Raw genomic sequence first — 20,651 nt, 5'->3', positions numbered from 1 at the left:
TCCATTTTCAAGCCGGATGATTGCCTTAGGAACAGAGCGCCCCGTCAGTCATCACTACAATGGAAGCCTTAGTAAGTTGATTATTTTTATGTTGTTTGAATACAAATTAATCATTAGAAACATTAATAGAGGCTGCTTGACTTTATAATTAGGCATGTGTTTATATTACAGACATGAGTTGTTAATCTTCGCCAAACACATTTGAAATAATCAATCTGCATTTAAATAAATTGACATGCAGTTGTATCTTAATCTACATTAAATTCTTATTTAGGAACTTCTAATTGCCAGCCATTATAAATGTTTCTGAGGCTAATAACAACTGGGTTTGATGGAGCACAATATTTGCTTGGAGGTCGAAGCTCAACATGTACTGAGTTGTAAGTACCCAGTAGTCATCTCCTTCTGCAGCTTTAATTTCAGCTGAATGTTGTTGAGAAACTCAGTCTCAAATTGTTACAGTGTGATGGTAGGTCCTATGGCACAGGGGTAGGTGAGCCAGTTCTAGATCCTGATGAGGATCCTTAGTAAGGCTTAGCTGGTGCTAGATTAAACTTCTCAGATATGATGATTTTAAGAATGAGCTAGTTTTCATATCTTCATCCAAAAAAACTAAAAATAAACTTACTGTCTAAAACATATTTTTGCCAGCCTTAGCATTTTTCCCTAGGTTGTTTAAATATTCATTTTTTAATTTGTTTGTTAAGACAAAAGCCATCTCCTATTATTGCCACATCTGATCACCCAAATCCCAGGAGATAGAAGTGTGGATGTTAAACTGAAAATTATGTCAGCTAACAAACTTTGTAGTGGCCAGCAAACATACGATATTATGCATATTGCTATATTTTCTTTAGTTAAGAGAAAGGGTGTTGTCGTTAGACAGCTTGAGAGTCAGGAACTCAAGGATCTGTCCTCTGAGATTATCTTCTCTTGAGAAGTCAAGGATCTGTCCTCTGAGATTATCTTCTTCTGGGCCTCTCTGGGAAGTCAAGTATCAGAGGGGTAGTTGTGTTAGTCTGGATCTGTAAAAGCGGCAAAGAGTCCTGTGGCACCTTATTGACTAACAGACATATTGGAGCATAAGCTTTTGTGGGTGAATACCCACTTTCTGGGAAGTCAGTTAATCATTCTGTGCATCAGTTTCCCCATCTGTAAAACGGAGGTAATAGTAATTGCCCACTTCCCAGGGCTGCTCTGAAAATTATTTTTGGTACCTTGAAATTTGTAGACTCTGCAATCCATCTTCTTGATTATTAATCAAATATTATAAAATGTTTTCTTTGCATTTGTCAATCATCTGACATTCATTAAAGACCTTTGGAGTTCTAGGAATTTAGAATTTGCTGAATTTATATATTGAGTTGGATGGACCAGCACATACCTTCCATGAAATCTGCGGTTCTGGGTAACACAGTTGTTTCACTCTCTAGTGGGAGGACAAACCCAATTTCTTGAACAAAAGTAGAAACTTACAAAAGTCATTTGCTATCTGACTGGATATTGAATTCTCTTTGGATTAACATTGTTTCCTTTCTCCTCCTTGGTAACCTCAGTGTTAGCACATTGTTTCTGTCAAGTATGGCAAACAAAGGTTTTCTTCAAATCACTGACATATACTTTGTCCACTGGCCAGGTTGTGGTGTTATCACCTTCCCTGTTGATATGGGATGGCTGAATGCTTTGACTTGCTGAGAAACTGATGTCTTGTGTTCTGATTTAAATGCTCTTTTTTTAGGAGCTGTATATCCTGTGGATGAAAAGAACCTAAATGTAAATTTCGCCTTTAGCTTCTGTGTATCATGGAAAATTTAGTGTTGACATGGCCGAACCACTTTTCTATCATAAGATCCTGCGTATATAAACTTATCCACATGATGTGGTATGCTCTGTAAGTGGATCTGAACTTGGATCTGGTACTCTGATAATATTCTTTCTGTATGGTGTGAACAGAAGATTCTCCCTGGTTTGTCACAGAATCACTCTCTCCTTTCAGCTTTATTAACACTGCTGTCTCGTAGTGCAAACTCTTTTAAGAAATTGATGAGAAACTATGTTAAGGGTTTTTTGTTTAGGGATGTCTTAAGGAAAGCTAACTAGTAAGCATTTGCTAGCCTGTGGACAATTCATACATCAGAAGTAATAACTGAGCTACAATTCTATTGACCTCCTCTTCGTAAATGTTTGGTTGTAAGTGAGTTAGGAATAGACCATTTTTGGTAAAGTCACTTCCAGCAGCACTTCATCAGGAAAAGACATTGCATTATTTTTCTTTGTCCCTTTAACTTTTGTTGTTCTGCATTTATTTGTGTGCTCTTGTAGTAGCAGAGCAATTTGTATTTTCCAGAGATTAAGGGCCAGATCATCAGCTGGTGTAAATTTGGTGTGACTCCTTTGGAGTCTACTTACACTAGTTGAGGATCTGGCAACTTGAGTACTTTGATTTCACAGATATTTTTTTTCACATTGGAAAAAGAAAGCTGGCCCTTTTCTTGCTGCTGACAAAGGACAACAAAAACACAGGGGAAATAGCTCTACCTTTTTCAGAGGGGAGGAGGTTGTTGTATTGTCTCCTGTGCTTTGGCGAACAACAATTTCCACAAGCAGCTTGAGTCCAAAGACTATTCCTCAAAGAAATCTAAACGGCAAATGCTGTTTTAAGCGGTTTTGCTATACATTCCCCTGCCTCCCCCCCCCCAAACATAAAATGCTCTAATGGATGCAATTAGCAGCACATCTTAGTTTACGCTGATCTTAGTTCCCTGCATCTTTTTTAAAATAAAAAATGACCAAGGATGTAAATGGAGGGTACTTGGCAATATTCGTATGATTGAAGTGGCTGGAGGCCCCAACAGAGATTTGGGGCACCATTGTGGTGAATGCTGTATGTACACATAGTAAGAGACAGCCCCTGTCCCAGTGAGCTTACAATCTAAGAAGATAAGACAAAGGAGGAAGGGTAAAGGAAGCCGCCAAGAACAGAATTCAGGTCACAGACCTAGGTCTAGAACTCAGGTCTTCTGAATCCCAGCACACTAACCACTGGAACATGCTGCCTCTCTAATGCTTATAAGTTAGAGTAAGAGCTAGGCACAAACACTGTGTATTTCACTTTTTCCTTTCCATCTCTTACATTGGATGCCATATGGGCTATCCGAGTTTCTTGCTTTCAACCCTATGCACCAAATTCAGCCTTGACTTGCACCATGCCCAACCCTGCTGAAGCCAACCTCCTGTCTTGCCCAGGTATAATCGAACATTCATGTCATTTCTGGCCGTTCGCTGCTGATTCTTTTCTTTTCTTTTTTTTTTTTCTATGGGTAAAGTGTCTCTTTTTTTCCTTTCCATTTGTCTTTGCCACTCGGAGGATTTTCCTTTTCAGTGACTTATTGGTATTGCTTGAACTCTCCTGTGTGTTGTGTGCCTTTACTGCAATGAAAGTCCCATTACATTCTCTAAATGCCCAATTCACCTCCCATTAACGTCAGTGAAAAGACTCCCGTTGGGATACAACGGGAGTTGAATTAGACCCTAAACTGTTGCTTACATTCATATTTCTCAGTGTGGTATTTTCCTCTTAGTAACCATCATTTGTAGCAGTGCTATGAAAATATTAATAATATGTTGCTTGTAGATAGCAGCTTCCATTCTAAAGGATCCTACAGCACTTGACAAACCTTGTACAGAATCAGTTCTAAACTCACAACTAAAATAAAGCCACTTCTGCGTGCACTCCACACACTAACAGTACTCAGCTTAGGAGAGGAAGCACAGGAGGGTACTGGGTCCAATTGAAACTAAAAGGGGGAGTTTAGTTACTGCTAAGAAACCAAGGTTCATATCACTTACTTGCAAAAAGTACCAGGAAGATATCTTAGCACCACAAGTGGTCAATGGGCAATCTTAGAATTTGTCCACGTCTGCCGCGTTTCATCTGAGACTCATAAATATCTACCTTTGCTCATTCCAGTTACATTCTTTATCATATCTCATCCTCCCACAGCTCATTTGGTACCTTTTTCCTTCTTACATTGCAGCAATCCATCAGAATATTTAACCGGTTCTACCTCGTATCTGATAACGGCCAGGATATAACTGAATGGCTGATATAAAACCTAGGTATTATGTTATTATTATTAGTTATTGATGTGATTATTTTAGACAGACAAGGTGGGTGAGGTGATATCTTTATTGGACCACCTTCTGTTGGTGAGAGAGACAAGCTTTCGAGCTTACCCAGAATAAGACCTGAAGAAGAGCTATGTAGTTTGAAAGCTTGCCTCTCTCACCAACAGAAGTTGGCCCAATAAAAGATATCACCTTACTCACCTGGTCTCTCTAATATCCTGGGATCAATATGGCTACAATACCACATACAAAAAACATAGAACAATGTGATTATTTTAGGCGTTTTCAGGAGGTTTTCAGACTGAGGGCAGCGGTTAGTACTCTGATTTGATTTCAGCATTTCGCTCAGTTTCTCAGTTGAGAGCTGTGGTTTTTTTGATTTTTGGCTTTCCCCCCATTTTGGGGTCTCTACTCGCTCTACAACGATAGATTTAATTCCTACAGAGACACTCTGCATTGCCTGGCATATATTTTCTCTTGGTGTGATGCTAAGTAAAGTATTTTTAAAGGCAAACTGATTTACAAAGCAGAAGTCCAAGCAGAATTGCAATCATTGCTGGTTGTCTGACCATTCTTGACTCCTGTCTCTCAACCCTACATACAGCCTCTCCTCTAGAAAATACCATTCATTGCTCTGCTCTTTTTTATTTAGCACTAATTCTTTTTTTTTTACAGGTGTTGGAATAATTACCTCCAGTCCTTTCAACGCCCCCCAAGTTTGTTTTCTCTCTTTGCACGATGATAATCCTGAAAAAGATGATCCATGTTTGATACACTGCAGGGTAGAGCCAACTGCATCCATATGTGATTGTTTTGAAAGCAACTGTAGGCTCCCTTATCTGCCGATAGCACCAGGATAAGGACTTTCTAAAGGGTTTGTACTGTTCTAGCTTCTATTCTGGTATATTCTGTTTGAAGATTACTCTTTCTTGGTAGCATGGTATGAGATCATAATATGAGATCTGAAGGACTTGTTGCTGCTCATGATATTTGGTTCTTCAAGCCTCAGCTTTCATTGTTTTCAAACGAAGGCATCTAGCCCTCCTGTTGGCAGAGAAACATTTGAAAATATTGCTCCCTATGTGCTCCAAATCCAGAAGGGAGATAAAAAGAAGCCAATATGCATTACTTTTTACATCTCATGGTTTTTTTTATTGTTTTTTGAGGCTCATGGCTTTTATAGCCAGTCTCTTGAATTTTTTGAGGCCTGACATGATTGTTTTTAACGCTTAGTGTTGGCACTACAGAGGACTTACCATTCAAAGCTACAGCAACTCTTTGAAACTTTCCCAGGCATACCTGGGAGACGAATGAGTGTGGTAGTGACCTGCATTTTGAACTTTATCTGATCATTCTTGCTGAGGAGGTCAAGATGGGCATATGAAGGTCATGGATGCATAGGTGCTGGAACGAAGGGTACTGGTCATAGTGCCACGGTCCCTGGCTTGGAGTGCTTTCCGTTATATAGGGTTTACAGTTTGGTTCCATGGCTCTCAGCACCCGCACTATAAAAATTGTTCCAGCACCCCACATGGATGTCTTTCCAGGAGGAAGAACAAGCAGAATGTCCATGTGTACACTGAATTTTACCAAGGATATTAACTGAAGAACCTTTAGGTCACCTTTCTGCACTTTCTATGCAAGAGGCACCTATGATTTCTAATGCTTATGTGTTTCTTGTGTCTAAATGTTTTTTAAAGTGTTGCTAAGAGCAACATTAAAATCTCATGCCATAATGAAAATACAATTTTAGTATATATACAGGACTTTTTAATCCGGGAAATACTCATAAATCTACCAAGCATTTTAGGGTTACCTTTAGAACATAAAACACTTATACAGCTGAGATTCTGGTTTCTATATTTAATTCAGTTTGTGCAGGTTTAATGTGAGATATTTTCATGGTAATTCACTGGAGCAGAAGGAATAGTTCCTAATGAATTATTTATTTACTGAGTCTTATCTCTTTCTGTTAATGGAATCTCCATGAACAAGTCACCCTTTTCTTGAATTTATTTGCCACTCGAATGAGCTGACAATTGCAGTAGTGCCTAGAAGTCCCAGTCATGGACCTTGGAGATTGTTCTAGGTGCTGTACAAACACAGAACAAAATGTTTTGAGAATTTCACTCACTTTGTATGGCTAAAGTAAATTTGCTCAAAGTTCACACCCACAGTGGCAGATGAATGTTTGTAGTATGTCTCCAGCTCTGACACTGGCAAGGGGCAGTTTCCATTAACAAAATGACCCTCTGATACAACAGTTATGCTGCAGATTTTATGGGAAAATGTCTTCCGTGGTGAAATTACAGACCAGCAATGTTTAGAAGGCTTGCAACTTAATCTGAGGTTAGAAATCTTGTGCATACCCTTGTCCCCCATGAAAAAGAACAGTAAAACTTTGTGAATATCAAACTGGGTGAATTGCAGTAACGTACAACAAGTTAAATGTCTTCTGGAATGTTACAATAACTTGACATGACTCTTCAGAACAGCACAATACCTTACACTTCCTTCCATCGCTTCCTGTACTGTTTTCAGAATACTTAGATGGTACAGGCTATATTGGTCCATCAAACGTAGGGCAACTTTAATCTTTTGTAGCAGTAGGTCTAGGTAATGAAGATCTTGCCTAGATCTAGGTCCTAGATCTTTCAGACAAACTTCTAATGAGGAGAGAGGAACAAAGGCAGTCAGTGAGGTTGATGACTGAGGGTTGGTGGAATGGGGTTACTGAGTAGAGCAAGGGAGACAACGCAATGGTGAAAGATGCACAGATACTACAGTGTTATAAAATCCTAAAATGGATAGAGTAATGTGTGTGCTGGGGGGCAGTGCCGGAAGAGGTAGCCAGATGGGCTACAGAGGTCAAGACTTCACTCAATCCATATCAAGTAGTTGGGTCACAAATCCAAGACTGGTATTTGCTGAAAACCCCAGGAAATTCAAAAGGAGTTCTGATCTCTGAACTTGTGAATGAAAAGGGAATGGAATTCTGAGTACTACAGGGTGATGCTGGATTATTCTAAATACAAACCATATGGATAGCCATAGATTAATCCAGGACACATGGTGCATAATCTAGAACACTTAATAAACTGCTAAGGTTCTTCAAACCAGCTGCAGTAGATTAAGGATTCACTGCCATAACAACAGCAATTGAACTAATCACAACTTGGTTGATCGAAACTCTACTTTCAGTACTCTGCTTTTTGGACATAACTCCCAATACGAAGTTGTAGAAGCTATTTAGGCTTTTTAGGGCCTTGCACCGGTATTGCTTATGAATCATCAGCTGGGGGAATAGGTCAGCAAGAGACATCTTTTACTAAGCTCAGTTTTTCTTCAAGGCTTTATTCCTGACTCACTGTGCAAGTTTTATTATTATTATTATTATTATTATTAATAATAATTAATAACTAATAAAAGTCCACCTGGTTTCCTCCATAAGCATGGAATTAAACAGAATATACCCTGGTTGGCCTACAGCCCCCGCCCTCTAGCACCTGGATGCAAAGCTCCATATCTTTAGGGGCTTGCCTCCCACTGTGCTTACCAGAGATGTAGACATTTTTGGAGTTTCCTGGGTTCCTTTGGAGCACCTGAATGAGTTGTAGTTCCACATAGCACCACCTTGCTCACTTGTGTGAGGTCTCCCGACATGCTTATGATTAGGCAGGGCCTCCGAAGCCGTGTCACTAGGCTGCAACAGCACACAACATTAAGGAAGTCAGGAAAACCATCTTTATAGCATCTGAACCTTTTTAAAGCAATATATTCTTTAGCCCCAATTTTATTTTATTTCGGCAGCCCTATAGCATATGCCTATAATAAGAGTTGTTCCAGGGATTCGGTTTCTATGGCAATACCAATTATTAGTGATTAGCCCACTTCATTGCAGTTGCCAGTTTCAGCTGTTGATCCAGCTGTGTATGTGTTGACTGACTGAAAGCTGCCATATGTTATGGACTATGCAATATATTGATGTACGATGTAACCATAACGTTAAGCCAGTTCAGCTGGTGTGTACCGTATTAATTATCTGGTACAAAGAAAATGACTGCAAAGAAAATGATATGATGATACACTGAAGTTTTTTTTTTTTTTTTAATGCTATCAATGAAACCCTGTTGTGCTGACTTGGAAGTTGAAAATGGATTACCGTTGCTTGTGAGGCCATGCAATACTGTTTAGTTGAAGGGCATAGTAACTTCTTATATTTGTATGACTGGGCGATCAGCTTTGCCTTTAAGATTTAGCCTAAAATTTCCTTGAACTAAAAGTTCAAATTTTCTTCTCTTGGATGGGGAAGTGCTCCAGGAAGCCTGCAAAAATGTTGGACTTTCTACTCATCTGATGTTGGTCTTCTGCCTTGGGCTTGATCAAAGGAAAGGGTTTTTGGATGGATCTAGTTCTGAGGCGCAGAGCTAGTCTTCGTCTCAGTTGTCTCTCTGAGGTCTTTCAAAGATGAGAGGTTGATGCACTAGCAGGCAGAAACTGAACTGGGGTGGTTGACAGAAGTCCCCTAATGTAGATGCTGCTTTCCCCTTGTCTCGAAAGTTAGGTAGAGCCAGAGGGAGAGCTCAAAGAGGCTTCATTTGAAGGCAGAACCAGTCTCCTCCGAGACAACACATTGATGGGCACCATGCGAACAACTGCTGTGACCAGAATGTAAGCTCCTTTATGTGTGGAGGGAGAATTCACATCTTTGCCATCAGGGACTCTTGCCCTTCATCTGACATCTTAAAGGCACAGGTTTCGGAGGGGTAGCAGTGTTAGTCTGTACCAACAAAAACAGTGAGGAGTCCTTGTGGCGCCTTAGAGACTAACACATTTATTTGGGCATAAGCTTTCGAAAGGCGCCACAAGGACTCCTCGTTGTTTTTGCTTAAAGGCACAGGTGATTACCCTGTAATAGAAAATACTATGGCATTATTCTCTCAGCTTTGTTATGAATTTCTTTGTGAAAAAACGGGAAATATCAGACACTATATTCCCATATATAACGTTTTAAACGATGACACGTTAATCTGACATTTAGTTTAGAGCAGTAACACTCCCTGCATTAGGGATTTTGGTTCTGCTGAGGAAATATGCTTGTGCAGCACCTGCATGGAATTATTTCCCATTGCCATTGACAGGGGTCTTCACACTGCAATGCTGTGACAAAAAGGGACCAATGCAATCCTCTGATGTACAAATCCGGCGGTAGGGAGGAGAAGTAGGGAAGTGATGTCACCTCTGAATAGGTCATTAGTGAGACCAATACAGGAGTATTGTGTGTAGTTCTGATGTCCGCATTTTTAAAAGGGCATTGAAAAACTGGAGAGAGTGCAGAAAAGATCCACCAAAATGATGGGAGGGCTGGACAATAGGCCTTACAGTGAGATACTTAAACTAAACAGATGAGCTTTATCAAATGGTCATTTGAATTTGATGAGTAAGTGCCTTTATGGGGAGTGATTTCTGGGTATTAATGGGCTTTTTAATCTGGTGGAGAAAGGCATAACCACCACCAATGTCTGGCAGTTAAAGCCAGACACATACATATTAGAAATTAGGCCCACATTGTTACCAGTGAAAGTGATTAACCTTTGGAACAAACTACAGTGGGAAGGGGGGATTCTCTGTCTCATGAATTCTTCTGGAAGATATGGTTGAGCCAAGCACAAATTATTGGTCTCAGTACAGGAGTAACTTGGATGAAGTTCCATGGCGTGAGGTCAGCCTAGATGACGTAATGGTCCTTTCTGGCCTTAAAATCTATGACAAAACATGCACAAGTGCATGTGAACAATCACACCTTCCTATTGCACTGTCGTGGGATCCAGCAGGGGGTGCTGCAAGCCAACAGTTTTGCCCTGCAGGGCTGACATTTCTTTTAGCATTTATCTCACTGTAAACAAAGATAAGTCCTACGAATGCCAGATTCCCAGTTAAAACTGCCTCTGACAAAAGAGAATTTGACTACACGGAACGTGCACACATTTTATGATCAAGCTTACGGGCTGTTATGCCTGAAAATTAAATTGCTTTCACATGAATGCGCCCCCTGTAGAAAGATGCATGACAGAAAATGTCTGTATAAAAACCATAATGGATAAAACTGCAAAATGAAAGGCTGTCTTTCTATAGCTGCAGTCCAAGGTCTCCTCTTTAGTCATTCTGGGCGGTTGCATGGGTCTCCTTCTGGATTCTGCTGTATGGTTTTGTATTGTAAAATGATCAGTGACATAAATAAATTGCGATAGCATTTCATGGTCCAATGCATTGGAAATTGTAATTCAGTATTCGTTCCCCTCCCACCCCCCCAAACCTGCAAGAGAGGACTTTGAAGTTAATGTCTGCCAGGACTCTCCTTCAAATACTGTGGTTTATGTTAAAAAAAAAAATTGTTGATGCTTTGGTTCGGAGTGACCTGTGACCAGTTCTCAGCTCTTTAGCTTCTTTATTTGGTCAGTCTCCTAATCTGAGAAATGTTACTGTTTTATGACAACACTCTCTGTTCTCAGCCTACAATACACACGGCTAATTTGTAGCTAATACTCCCTTTGTGGCTTCTTTAATAAGAGTGGAGAGTTTTGTTTTTCTTGTCTTCAGAATGAGATGCACATGTGGCTGCTAAGCCAGCACTTCTCTGTTTTGGATGACAAACTACACAAGATGCCCACAGCATGCATAATTTTTTATATAATCTTTTCTATTGATTTTGCGTGTGTGCAGCCTATTCCAAATCACTGCAAATCCAGGGCCTATCTCGCACACCCACCTAGGAGATAAAAGATGGTGGGAGGTGCTTACTTGATCTCCTGAGTTGGCTTTGGAGGGAGCAGTATGGAGGAGGGCGGGAGGAAGGTAATCCCTAACCAGGCATCTATTTCCCACCCTGGGCAGATGAGTGGGTGGAGTCTTGGTTCCACCCTCCACCTTAGTCCCCAAAGGCAGGGTTGTGCACTGCACAGTGGGACAGATGTCATGGCCAGGTATGGGACTGGTGCAGGGCATGTTCCTCTCCCAGAGCAGGGTGGGAACTAGGAGGCAGATTGTCACAATAGTGCAAAAACATGCTGCCTGCTGTCCTGGGGTTTGTGGCAAAGCCATGAATGAGCCATTTAAAAAAAAGACAAACCCAAACGCAGAAGAGAAATTGGGTGACAGCTAGCACTGGCTGGATCTAACAAGTGTTTAGTGGGTCATCTCAGATAAAGATTGACGTTTTGCCTGTTCATTGACTATATTGGGACGTCTTTAGGTGAGTCTATCAGTTGATCTTAAGTCTTGCTAGGACAAGCTTGCTGGGACAAGATCATGCTAGAAGAAGTTTACTAGGCCATGCTCAAGTATCTTCTGGCTTTGGCTGGGTCACAAATACTTTTTGGTGTTTGCACATTAGTACAAAAGCAGTTATGAATCAATTCATTTAGAAGGGTCATGATCTTGTACTTAATTAAGAATAATGCAAAAGTGCTCCACTAACTGATATACAAATTATACACTAAAATCCATTTCATACATCAGTGAAATGCCATCGTTGCTCAGGTGAAACAACGCAACTGTTCAATAGCACAAAGCAATACTGCATGGCAATCTAGAAAAGGAAACAAAGAATAATGGATTCAATTGAAATTGCAGGGAGAATTTACTTAGGCAGCAGGTAATTTCCAGAACTTGAGTTTGTTCAGAACACTGGAGTTAAGAGCCCGTCTATTACAAAAGGTGCCATGGAACTGTACAGTGACACTTCCGTCACATCCTGGACATTACTAACTCGTCTCCTGTGAAAGCACCCGGTGATTCCACCGCTGTTTAGCTTGAGAGATCTGATGGAATCACAGAAAAAGATACTAAGCAAGGGCTGAATGGATCAAGATGAAACAAAGCAAGTCAGTACTTGTAATCCATCAGTATCTATGTCTCCATATTAAAGATGAAGGGTTCCATATGAAAGATAAAGTTGAAACACTGCTATTGTTCTGAGCTGGGTGAAACCTTGTTATGGGTTGAGTTAAAACTGCACTGAGATTGGGAGGGAAGGCATCCTTCAATTATCATAACTGTTAATGAGTTAATCAGAGGACCCCCCCAGTGGAGATAAAAGGGGGTTGTGAACCTGCCAAGAAGTTTGGCCTGAGTGAGCAGAAAGCTTTTGCTGAGAGGGGTGTGTGTGTGTGTATAGATATGTAGGCAGAACACACAGAAACTGAGACCAGACAGAACAGAAGGAGAGGGTGAGGCAAAAAGCAAGAAAACCAAGCAGTAGCTGGTGAGCACAGTGATCCAGGAAAAACCGAGAGAGAGAGAGAGAGCTTTTGGGTCTGGTGTTGGCTAATGAGGCATGGAGCTATAAGCTAAGAAACTGCTTCTCTCTTTTTGCTTCCTCCTGCATTCAGAGAAGCAGGAGTTTGTAACTTCCTTGTAAATAAACAAGTCTGCATGAAAGAAAATATCAGACACCATCAATTGCTACTTTGAATGGTGTCATATATATAAAGGGAAGGGTAAACCCCTTTGAAATCCCTCCTGGCCAGGGGAAAGCTCCTCTCACCTGTAAAGGGTTAAGAAGCTAAAGGTAACCTCGCTGGCACCTGACCAAAATGACCAATGAGGAGACAAGATACTTTCAAAAGCTGGGAGGAGGGAGAGAAACAAAGGGTCTGTGTCTGTCTGTATGCTGCTCTTGCCAGGGACAGAACAGGAATGGAGTCTTAGAACTTTTAGTAAGTAATCTAACTAGGTATGTGTTAGATTATGATTTCTTTAAATGGCTGAGAAAAGAATTGTGCTGAATAGAATAACTATTTCTGTCTGTGTATCTTTTTTGTAACTTAAGGTTTTGCCTAGAGGGGTTCTCTATGTTTTTGAATCTAATTACCCTGTAAGATATCTACCATCCTGATTTTACAGGGGGGATTTCTTTATTTCTATTTACTTCTATTTTTTATTAAAAGTCTTCTTGTAAAAAACTGAATGCTTTTTCATTGTTCTCAGATCCAAGGGTTTGGGTCTGTGGTCACCTATGCAAATTGGTGAGGCTTTTTATCCAACATTTCCCAGGAAAGGGGGGGTGCAAGTGTTGGGAGGATTGTTCATTGTTCTTAAGATCCAAGGCTCTGGGTCTGTAGTCACCTAGGCAAATTGGTGAGGCTTTTTACCAAACCTTGTCCAGGAAGTGGGGTGCAAGGTTTTGGGAAGTATTTTGGGGGGAAGGACGCGTCCAAACAGCTCTTCCCCAGTAACCAGTATTAGTTTGGTGGTGGTAGCGGCCAGTCCAAGGACAACGGGTGTAATATTTTGTACCTTGGGGAAGTTTTGACCTAAGCTGGTAAAGATAAGCTTAGGAGGTTTTTCATGCAGGTCCCCACATCTGTACCGGGGTTGTGAACCTGCCAAGAAGTTTGGCCTGAGTGAACAGAAAGCTTTTGCTGAGAGGGGTGTGTGTGTGTGTATAGATATGTAGGCAGAACACACAGAAACTGAGACCAGACAGAACAGAAGGAGAGGGTGAGGCAAAAAGCAAGAAAACCAAGCAGTAGCTGGTGAGCACAGTGATCCAGGAAAAACTGAGAGAGAGAGAGAGCTTTTGGGTCTGGTGTTGGCTAATGAGGCATGGAGCTATAAGCTAAGAAACTGCTTCTCTCTTTTTGCTTCCTCCTGCATTCAGAGAAGCAGGAGTTTGTAACTTCCTTGTAAATAAACAAGTCTGCATGAAAGAAAATATCAGACACCATCAATTGCTACTTTGAATGGGAACAGCCCCAGGACTCCGAACTTCTTGGGACAAAAAGGCCAACACTGGGTGGGATCCAGTTTCCAAGGAGACAGACTGTGAGCTGGTATTCCTGTTGAGACAAGATGGACCAAATAGAGGAAATGCTTGCAGAAATCCAAGATGGTCAAAAGAAATTAAAGCAAAACCTAAAACAGGAGCTGGAGATTTCAGAACAGGAGTGAAGGAAAGTGTTCACACAAGAGCTGGAGGTTTTCCCAGAAAGGGCTCAAAGATGACTTGCAGGCTGAGATGAGATCCCTTTTGGTACAACAACTATAATGTGCCCAGACAGATTGGGAAGCCCCGCTGCAACACACCCAGGCTGCAATGGTAAAAGGGATGGATGAGGTGACCGCCAATCTGACTGCCACAGACCAGAAGTTTTTCCACAAAACGGAGGAGACCCACCAAGTTTTATCCATCTTGGAATTGGTAATAGAGATGAGCTATAGCAAAGAAATTAACGGGTCACAGATCACAGTGGAAGGCAACTGCCTGGATGAGGAACCGGGCCATCCAGAGGACTTGGGTAACACCAGACATTTACAACAGTTTTCTGTTCCATTTGTAACCCACCGAGGGTGAGAGGTTGGGCTGTCCCAGTTCAAATAATGCAAAAGCAATTATCTTTGAGGAACAAACTCCCTGGGAAGCTTATGTGGCTCCATAATCTCCACTCAACATTATAGATGAATGGCTGGGAAGATGGACAGAAAGAGTGGGGAGCGGTTCCTAGCCGTCTGCTTGAGTGGCCAGGCTCTGATGGTGCTGCAGAACCTACCACCAGAAAAGAGACTGAGTTGTCCAGACCTGGTACAAGACCTTGGCATGCAGTTTGGAGCTAGCCATCAATCTGAGGTAGCCAAGGCACATCTAAGAGCTAGAAGAAGAGGGAAAGAAGAAACCCCACCTGGTTTGGAGGAGGACCCATGGAAACTTGTGTTGCTAGCATACCCCGACACCACTGAGGCCTTCCATAATACACTGGCAATGGATCCATTTACAGATTTTCATCTGGACTTGGACCTTCAGATCAAGCTCAGTGAAAGACATTCCAAGCCTGTGGAATTTGCTATGGAACTTTAATCTTTCCCTGCAGCAGTGTCCCTGAAGAAGCAGCAGCCACTAGTGGGGAGGATGGAAGCTGATCGTCATGAGTCCTATAAGTACAGCTCTGTGTCTACTATGAAAGAGAGGGTTCTAATCTGGTACATGACCTTATTGTAAAATTAGAAAACCTGACACATTTTGGTTTGTAAAACAAGGGGAATTGGCAGTATCGCAAACATTAAAGGAAACAGTTCAGATAAATGCAGGTACTGTGACAAAATTGGCCACAAGAAGGATTGTTATAAATTTAAGGAAGACCAAGACAGACTATAGTTTAGGAAACTGGGGAGCACGAAGCTTAAGGGGCAATGTTTTGTGATGTTGCAAGGATCTGCCCCACAGCTTTTGTTTAGATCAAGGCAGTTGAACAACAATAAATGGGCATTTGGCTATTGAATCCATAATGGGACCTGTCAAATGTACAGTGGTGATTGACCCAGGTTCAAACATAACAGTTTTTAAATCAGACATGCTAAAAAGGCAACGGAATTGGGGATCCCAAATGGAACCACTTAATGGATTTTGAATGGAGACAAAGACTTGGGGCAAGGGCACCTGTTCAGAAATTGGGTTTGAAGACTGGACCTCTGAAATTCAAGGAAGAAGTTTGGGTGGCTGAAACTGTGGATGAGCTAACAATTAGTCTGGATTTCATTATGATTAAGGCTAAAATTTTGTCATGGGTATTTTTAGTAAATTCATGGACAAGACGTGGGCAATAAACAATAAATTACAGAAGCTAGAGCCTCACCACCCACGGCTGAAGTCATGGAGGTCACATAAAATCACAGAATCTGTGACCTCCATGTCTGATAGCCTTAATTATGGTCAACAACTGAGTGGTCAGTGCCTTATAAATTCAGTCTGGGGAAATTCCCTTGAAGGAGATGGCCCAGGTGAAACAAATGATTGTAGACAAGTGGTTTGCAATGAACTGCCCCCAAGGCACTATAACAGCTGCATGCTTTGGTACCTTTCCAGCAAGGTAAATTTGCGGAATGACTGAAACCAGTTTGGAGACCTACGGTTTGGGGGGAATATTAGGTGCTAATGCTCTTGTGGATCTGAAACAGGAGCTGATCCCTCTTCATTTGCTGAATATTTCTGATAAGCTGCAAATAGTAAAAGAAGGGAAACCATTTCAGCAAGATGTGATTCAGAACTGAAAAAGGCTCTTGGGACTGCTTCTAGCTTGGCCTATCCGTGTTTCAAAACCCCTTCCCATAACTGTCAGGATGAGTTAATCAGCAGACCTCCACCTGAGACAAAAGAGGGTTGTGAAATCCCCCAGGAGTTTGGACTGAGTGGACCAAGGGGTGTGCGTGTGTGTGTGTGCAGGCAGAACACACACAAACTGAGAACAGACCGAATGGAGAGAAAGGCAGAGGCAAAAAATCAAGAAAGCAAAGCAGTAGCCAGTGAGCAGTGTTCCCCTGCGAAAAGCTAGAGAGCCATCACCAGATCCCAAAAACTCTAATGAGGCTTTGGGCTATAAGCAAAGAAACTCCTTCTTTTCTTCTTGGTTCCTCCTGTGATCAGAAAAAACAGAACTTTGTACCTTCCTTATAAATAAGATTGCATCAAAGAAAATACCAGACGCCATCAGTTTCCACTTCCAATATCACCAGAGCCCTGAACTTTGATTAGCCACATGCATCAAAATGGGGCACCAGTATCTAATGTAACTCCATCAGTTTCAGGAATGAGTTTGGGGTTGTAGGTACTTCAACTGCTGGGCTATTGTGCAAATTAGGTGCCAACCTCAGGGTCCTGAAAAACTGACAGTATGCTTCTCTTGTGGGCTACATTTGGACACTGCTACCGCAAACCATGAATGGCTACATTCCTTGAGCAAGTTTGCACATGCTAAGCTTTTGAATGACATTATAAATGAAAATACCTGTTACTTCTGGTTGCATTTTAGGTGGGCAATGGACTTAAGGCAGTTGATCTAACTTTCTTACTGAATAAGTGAAAATAGGTTAGTTGCAGGATAAAATAAGTTGCATCATAAAGGACTATATTCTCCATTGTTTGGCATCTGTTTGGCGCTGGCTTAGATTGAGTGAGCTCCAGAAATGTCTTTGACCTGCGGGCTTGGGCTTTCACCAGCCATTCCACTGGCTTTTACTGGTAAACACAATCCTTACAGTTGTTTAATAACCAGAGCCATTTTCATTGGGATGTGTAAACTCTTCCAGCAACGGAGAGAAAAAGCAGAGATGCTGTTGTGTTGTGTTTTTTGAAGGAGAGAAGAAAATGGAAGTAAAGCCATCAAGGGGATCGGGGATCAAGCAATCAAAGGATCCAGGTGCACTGGGGAAGAGGCACTACTCCCCTGAGAGTACAGCAGGGACCAAATTGACACGCTGAGACCCAGTTAATCTCCGCTTCTTCTCTTGACATAGGTGTAATAAGCAGTGCCAGCTGTGGGGTTGTTTTGGGTAAAAATTTTAAATTTTTTTTACCAATCCTGAAACTTTTAATCTCTTAAAAGGCAGGGTGGTCAAAATTTGATATTGGTGCAAAGTTTCTCAAACCTGACTTTAGAAATGTTTAAAGTGGCTCTAATGTTCAAAGCCTTATTATTTTCTCAAGGCTGCTAAGAAGGGAAGACTTAGTAAACGGGATCAGCGTTGAGGCCAACACCATGGTATGTATTTAACTATTTTCAGAACAGAATCTGCCTTCTCATTCACACTTCGAACACTGAGAGTTACGAGTGAAATCCTAGTACGCGGTGCTTCAGCCTTGTAATTGTAAATCTTCCTAATAGAACCCAGCCATTTCACACCGTACACCTTAAATCAGTGCCCCTGATGAGTGGGCTTTGAATGCCTGGACAAAAAATAATTAATCAAGATTAAATCAATGCTGCATCTGAATCAGGTGTTAGTCAGGATGCATTCCTTTGAGGGGGAAAAAAATCACCTAAAAGTAACTTATAAATCCATGGCATGGTTCAGGTTGTGAGGAAATGTGAGTGATGTGGATTTCCAGGCTTTCTAGTGTGGAGATGCTTCATATGGTTGGAACTTGCTGCTCCTTGGCAGATCATCTGGTTCCAGAATACAGGTGTCTTGCAGCTTGCCACAAACAACAAGGGGCTGATCCTGATCTCACTCGCATCAGTTTTACAACCGATTTCAGTGGAGTTCTGCCTGGTTTGTGCCAGTAAATGCGAAAAGAATCGTGTGCAGCTGAGGAAACCTAGAGAGATGGAAGGGGTCGGATCAATCAGCATTTGTAACAGCAGTAAGAGGGTGAGGGAGAATGGGGGAAAAAAACAACCAGGGGATATAATTCTAATCTGTATTGACTGACTTTCTTGCTTTGTTGGTTGCAGTGGTTTTGTAGCCATGTTGGTCCTAGGATGTTCTAGAGAGAAGGTGGGCGAAGCAGTGTCTTTAATTGGACCAACTTCTATTGGTGAAAGAGACAAGTTTTTGAATTTACACAGAACTCTCCTTCAGGTTTAGGAACGCACTCGGAGTGTCACAGCTAAATACAAGGTGGAACACATCGTTAAGCATTAGGAGTTAACATATTGCAGGAGACCATTCAGGGTGAAGTGGGCAGTTAACTTCTGCAGTCCTAGGACAAAAGAGGGTTAGTAGGTTACAGATTCTTGTCATGAGCCAGAAATCAAGCGTCTTTATTGAATCCATGATTTTTAGTGTCATACAAAGTTATGAATTTAAGCTCCAAAGCTCATCTTTTGAAGGTGTTGTGCTGGTTTCCTTTAAGGATGAGGACTGAGAGCTCGGATATGGAGTGACCGTTTTGTGAAATGTGTTCACCCATGGGTGATGTCGTGTTTTTGTCTTTTATCATGTTTCTGTGTGAGTTCATTTGAGAGCTGTTGCATAGAAATGCAACATGATTTTTCATTCTTTAGCCATTTTTCCATTCCTGTAGTTTCAGCCATTAACAAATCAAATCTCATTTATAGTAGACAATTGCTTGAACCAAAGCTGTGTCTGCAATACCTGCAGGAGAACAACTCTTGAACAGATAAGAATACACCCTTGCCAGTATCAACAGACAAATTAACTATGTACCATATATGCTCTGTTTACTTATTATGAATTAATACTCTGGTGAAAATTCATTACTAATATTCTCTTAAACAATATTTTAATTTATCTTTTACATGTAACATTCCTCCCTGTCTGGAATAGTTTTGAGCATATTTTCCCCATTTCTTCTCCAGGGTATCAGCAATTTGCATAACATTAGGTCAAAAGTCCCTTGAGAATTTATTACTGACAGTTTTGTAAAACAGATTTATCCTTTTGCTGTGAATGGAAGCTAGACTTGTAGGATAACTTTACAAAGGCACAAAAACGCAAAACCCCTGGCTATTGGTTATTACCAACTACTTTGTAGAAAGTTTGAAAATGTAGATGAAGGCACCAAGCTGTCAATATGTCTGTCATTGTGGCACATAAAACAGACATTGCTGAGGCAATATAAACCACAATTCTCTCCAGAAGATTGATAAAGGTGGTTATGTGAAAAGTAATTATGATAAGAAGCTCATAGAAGTGGCAGGGCCGGCACTCAATTTCTCAGCATGGCATAGTCACCTTTTATACAACATCTATACGCCCAATACTCAGCAAAGAAACCTCATCTTTATCCTGGATTCTTGTCTCTCAGCATAGATACAAATATTTTGTTGGTAAAGCTTTTGACTTTGAAGAGAAAGTAATATACATAGTCTTGGAATTCTGCCTCTGAGCTAAGGAACAATAACCTTAACTTTTTTAATAGGCTCTATCACTCAGAGATCATTCCGATAAGATTAATAGTCATGGCTCTATTTCAGTATTTTTTTTATAGCGGGTTGTAACGAAAATGAATGTTAGTTTCTATGTCAGATGAAGGTCACCCTGACCCCCACTGGCGCTAGGGAGAACTTCACTGAACTGTTTTTTGTTGTAGTTCAACTTTGGTTACCAGAATTAATAAAAGAGGAAAAATAACCCCCCAAAACCTCACAATGCAGAATAACTCTGCAATCTCCAAATAAAACCGCCAGCAGAGCATGAAAGCTGGATGGGAAGCAAAATAACTGTTCTACTGGATTATTTGGAAATGAGTTACTCTGAGCCTACATTTTAGGTAAAAGGAAGATGAGATTTTTTTGCAGCTACGGTGGTGCAAACTGATCTTTTTGGACGGATCCCATCACCCAAAACATCCTAAACTCCTGAAAAAAGCCCAACCTGCCCCATCCCAGCTGCTTCTGTTCTTCTTACCTACCTCCGTGCTTCTGCCAGCCAACCTCCCACTGCTGTTTGTAGCTGATTCCCTCACTGACCCTACCTAGATACGCACTCCTGGCTGAACCAACAATTCCTTTGCCAGTTTCCAACCCACAGCTCAAGCTGAGAACAAGTAAATGGCATTAAGGCCTACCATGGGGAGGATAGGCCAGAAATCAGTAGAGCAATGAACAGTTGGGTCATGATTTGTTGTAGGCAGTAATCTGTTTGTTTCAGACTCACCTTCCTATTGCAGGGAAGTCTTCCTGACCTCCTGCAATATAGTGAGCCTACATTTGTATCAATCACCTAATGTATCTAAGCTAGAAATTTAAGCAACAACAGGAGAATTCCTGTGGTTTCTATTCAGGGCC

At 41.2% G+C, this 20,651-nt stretch overlaps 1 long non-coding RNA gene across 1 annotated transcript in view; it reads right to left on the bottom strand.

Moving 5' to 3' along the window:
• Positions 1-1,125: 1,125 nt before the first annotated feature.
• Positions 1,126-20,651, bottom strand: part of LOC140914060 (uncharacterized) — a 31,971-nt gene continuing 12,445 nt past the window's right edge. The window contains exons 2-3 of the long non-coding RNA XR_012159753.1: positions 7,685-7,831; positions 1,126-1,750 (exon numbers count right to left, since the gene is read on the bottom strand). This is a non-coding gene — a long non-coding RNA (uncharacterized LOC140914060). The remainder of the gene's footprint in view (positions 1,751-7,684; positions 7,832-20,651) is intronic.

Source organism: Lepidochelys kempii, chromosome 7 (genome assembly GCF_965140285.1).
Source record: "Lepidochelys kempii isolate rLepKem1 chromosome 7, rLepKem1.hap1, whole genome shotgun sequence".
Lineage (NCBI taxonomy): Eukaryota > Metazoa > Chordata > Testudines > Cheloniidae > Lepidochelys > Lepidochelys kempii.
Note: the sequence above shows the minus strand (reverse complement) of the source record. Positions and strands in the feature narration are given on the sequence as shown.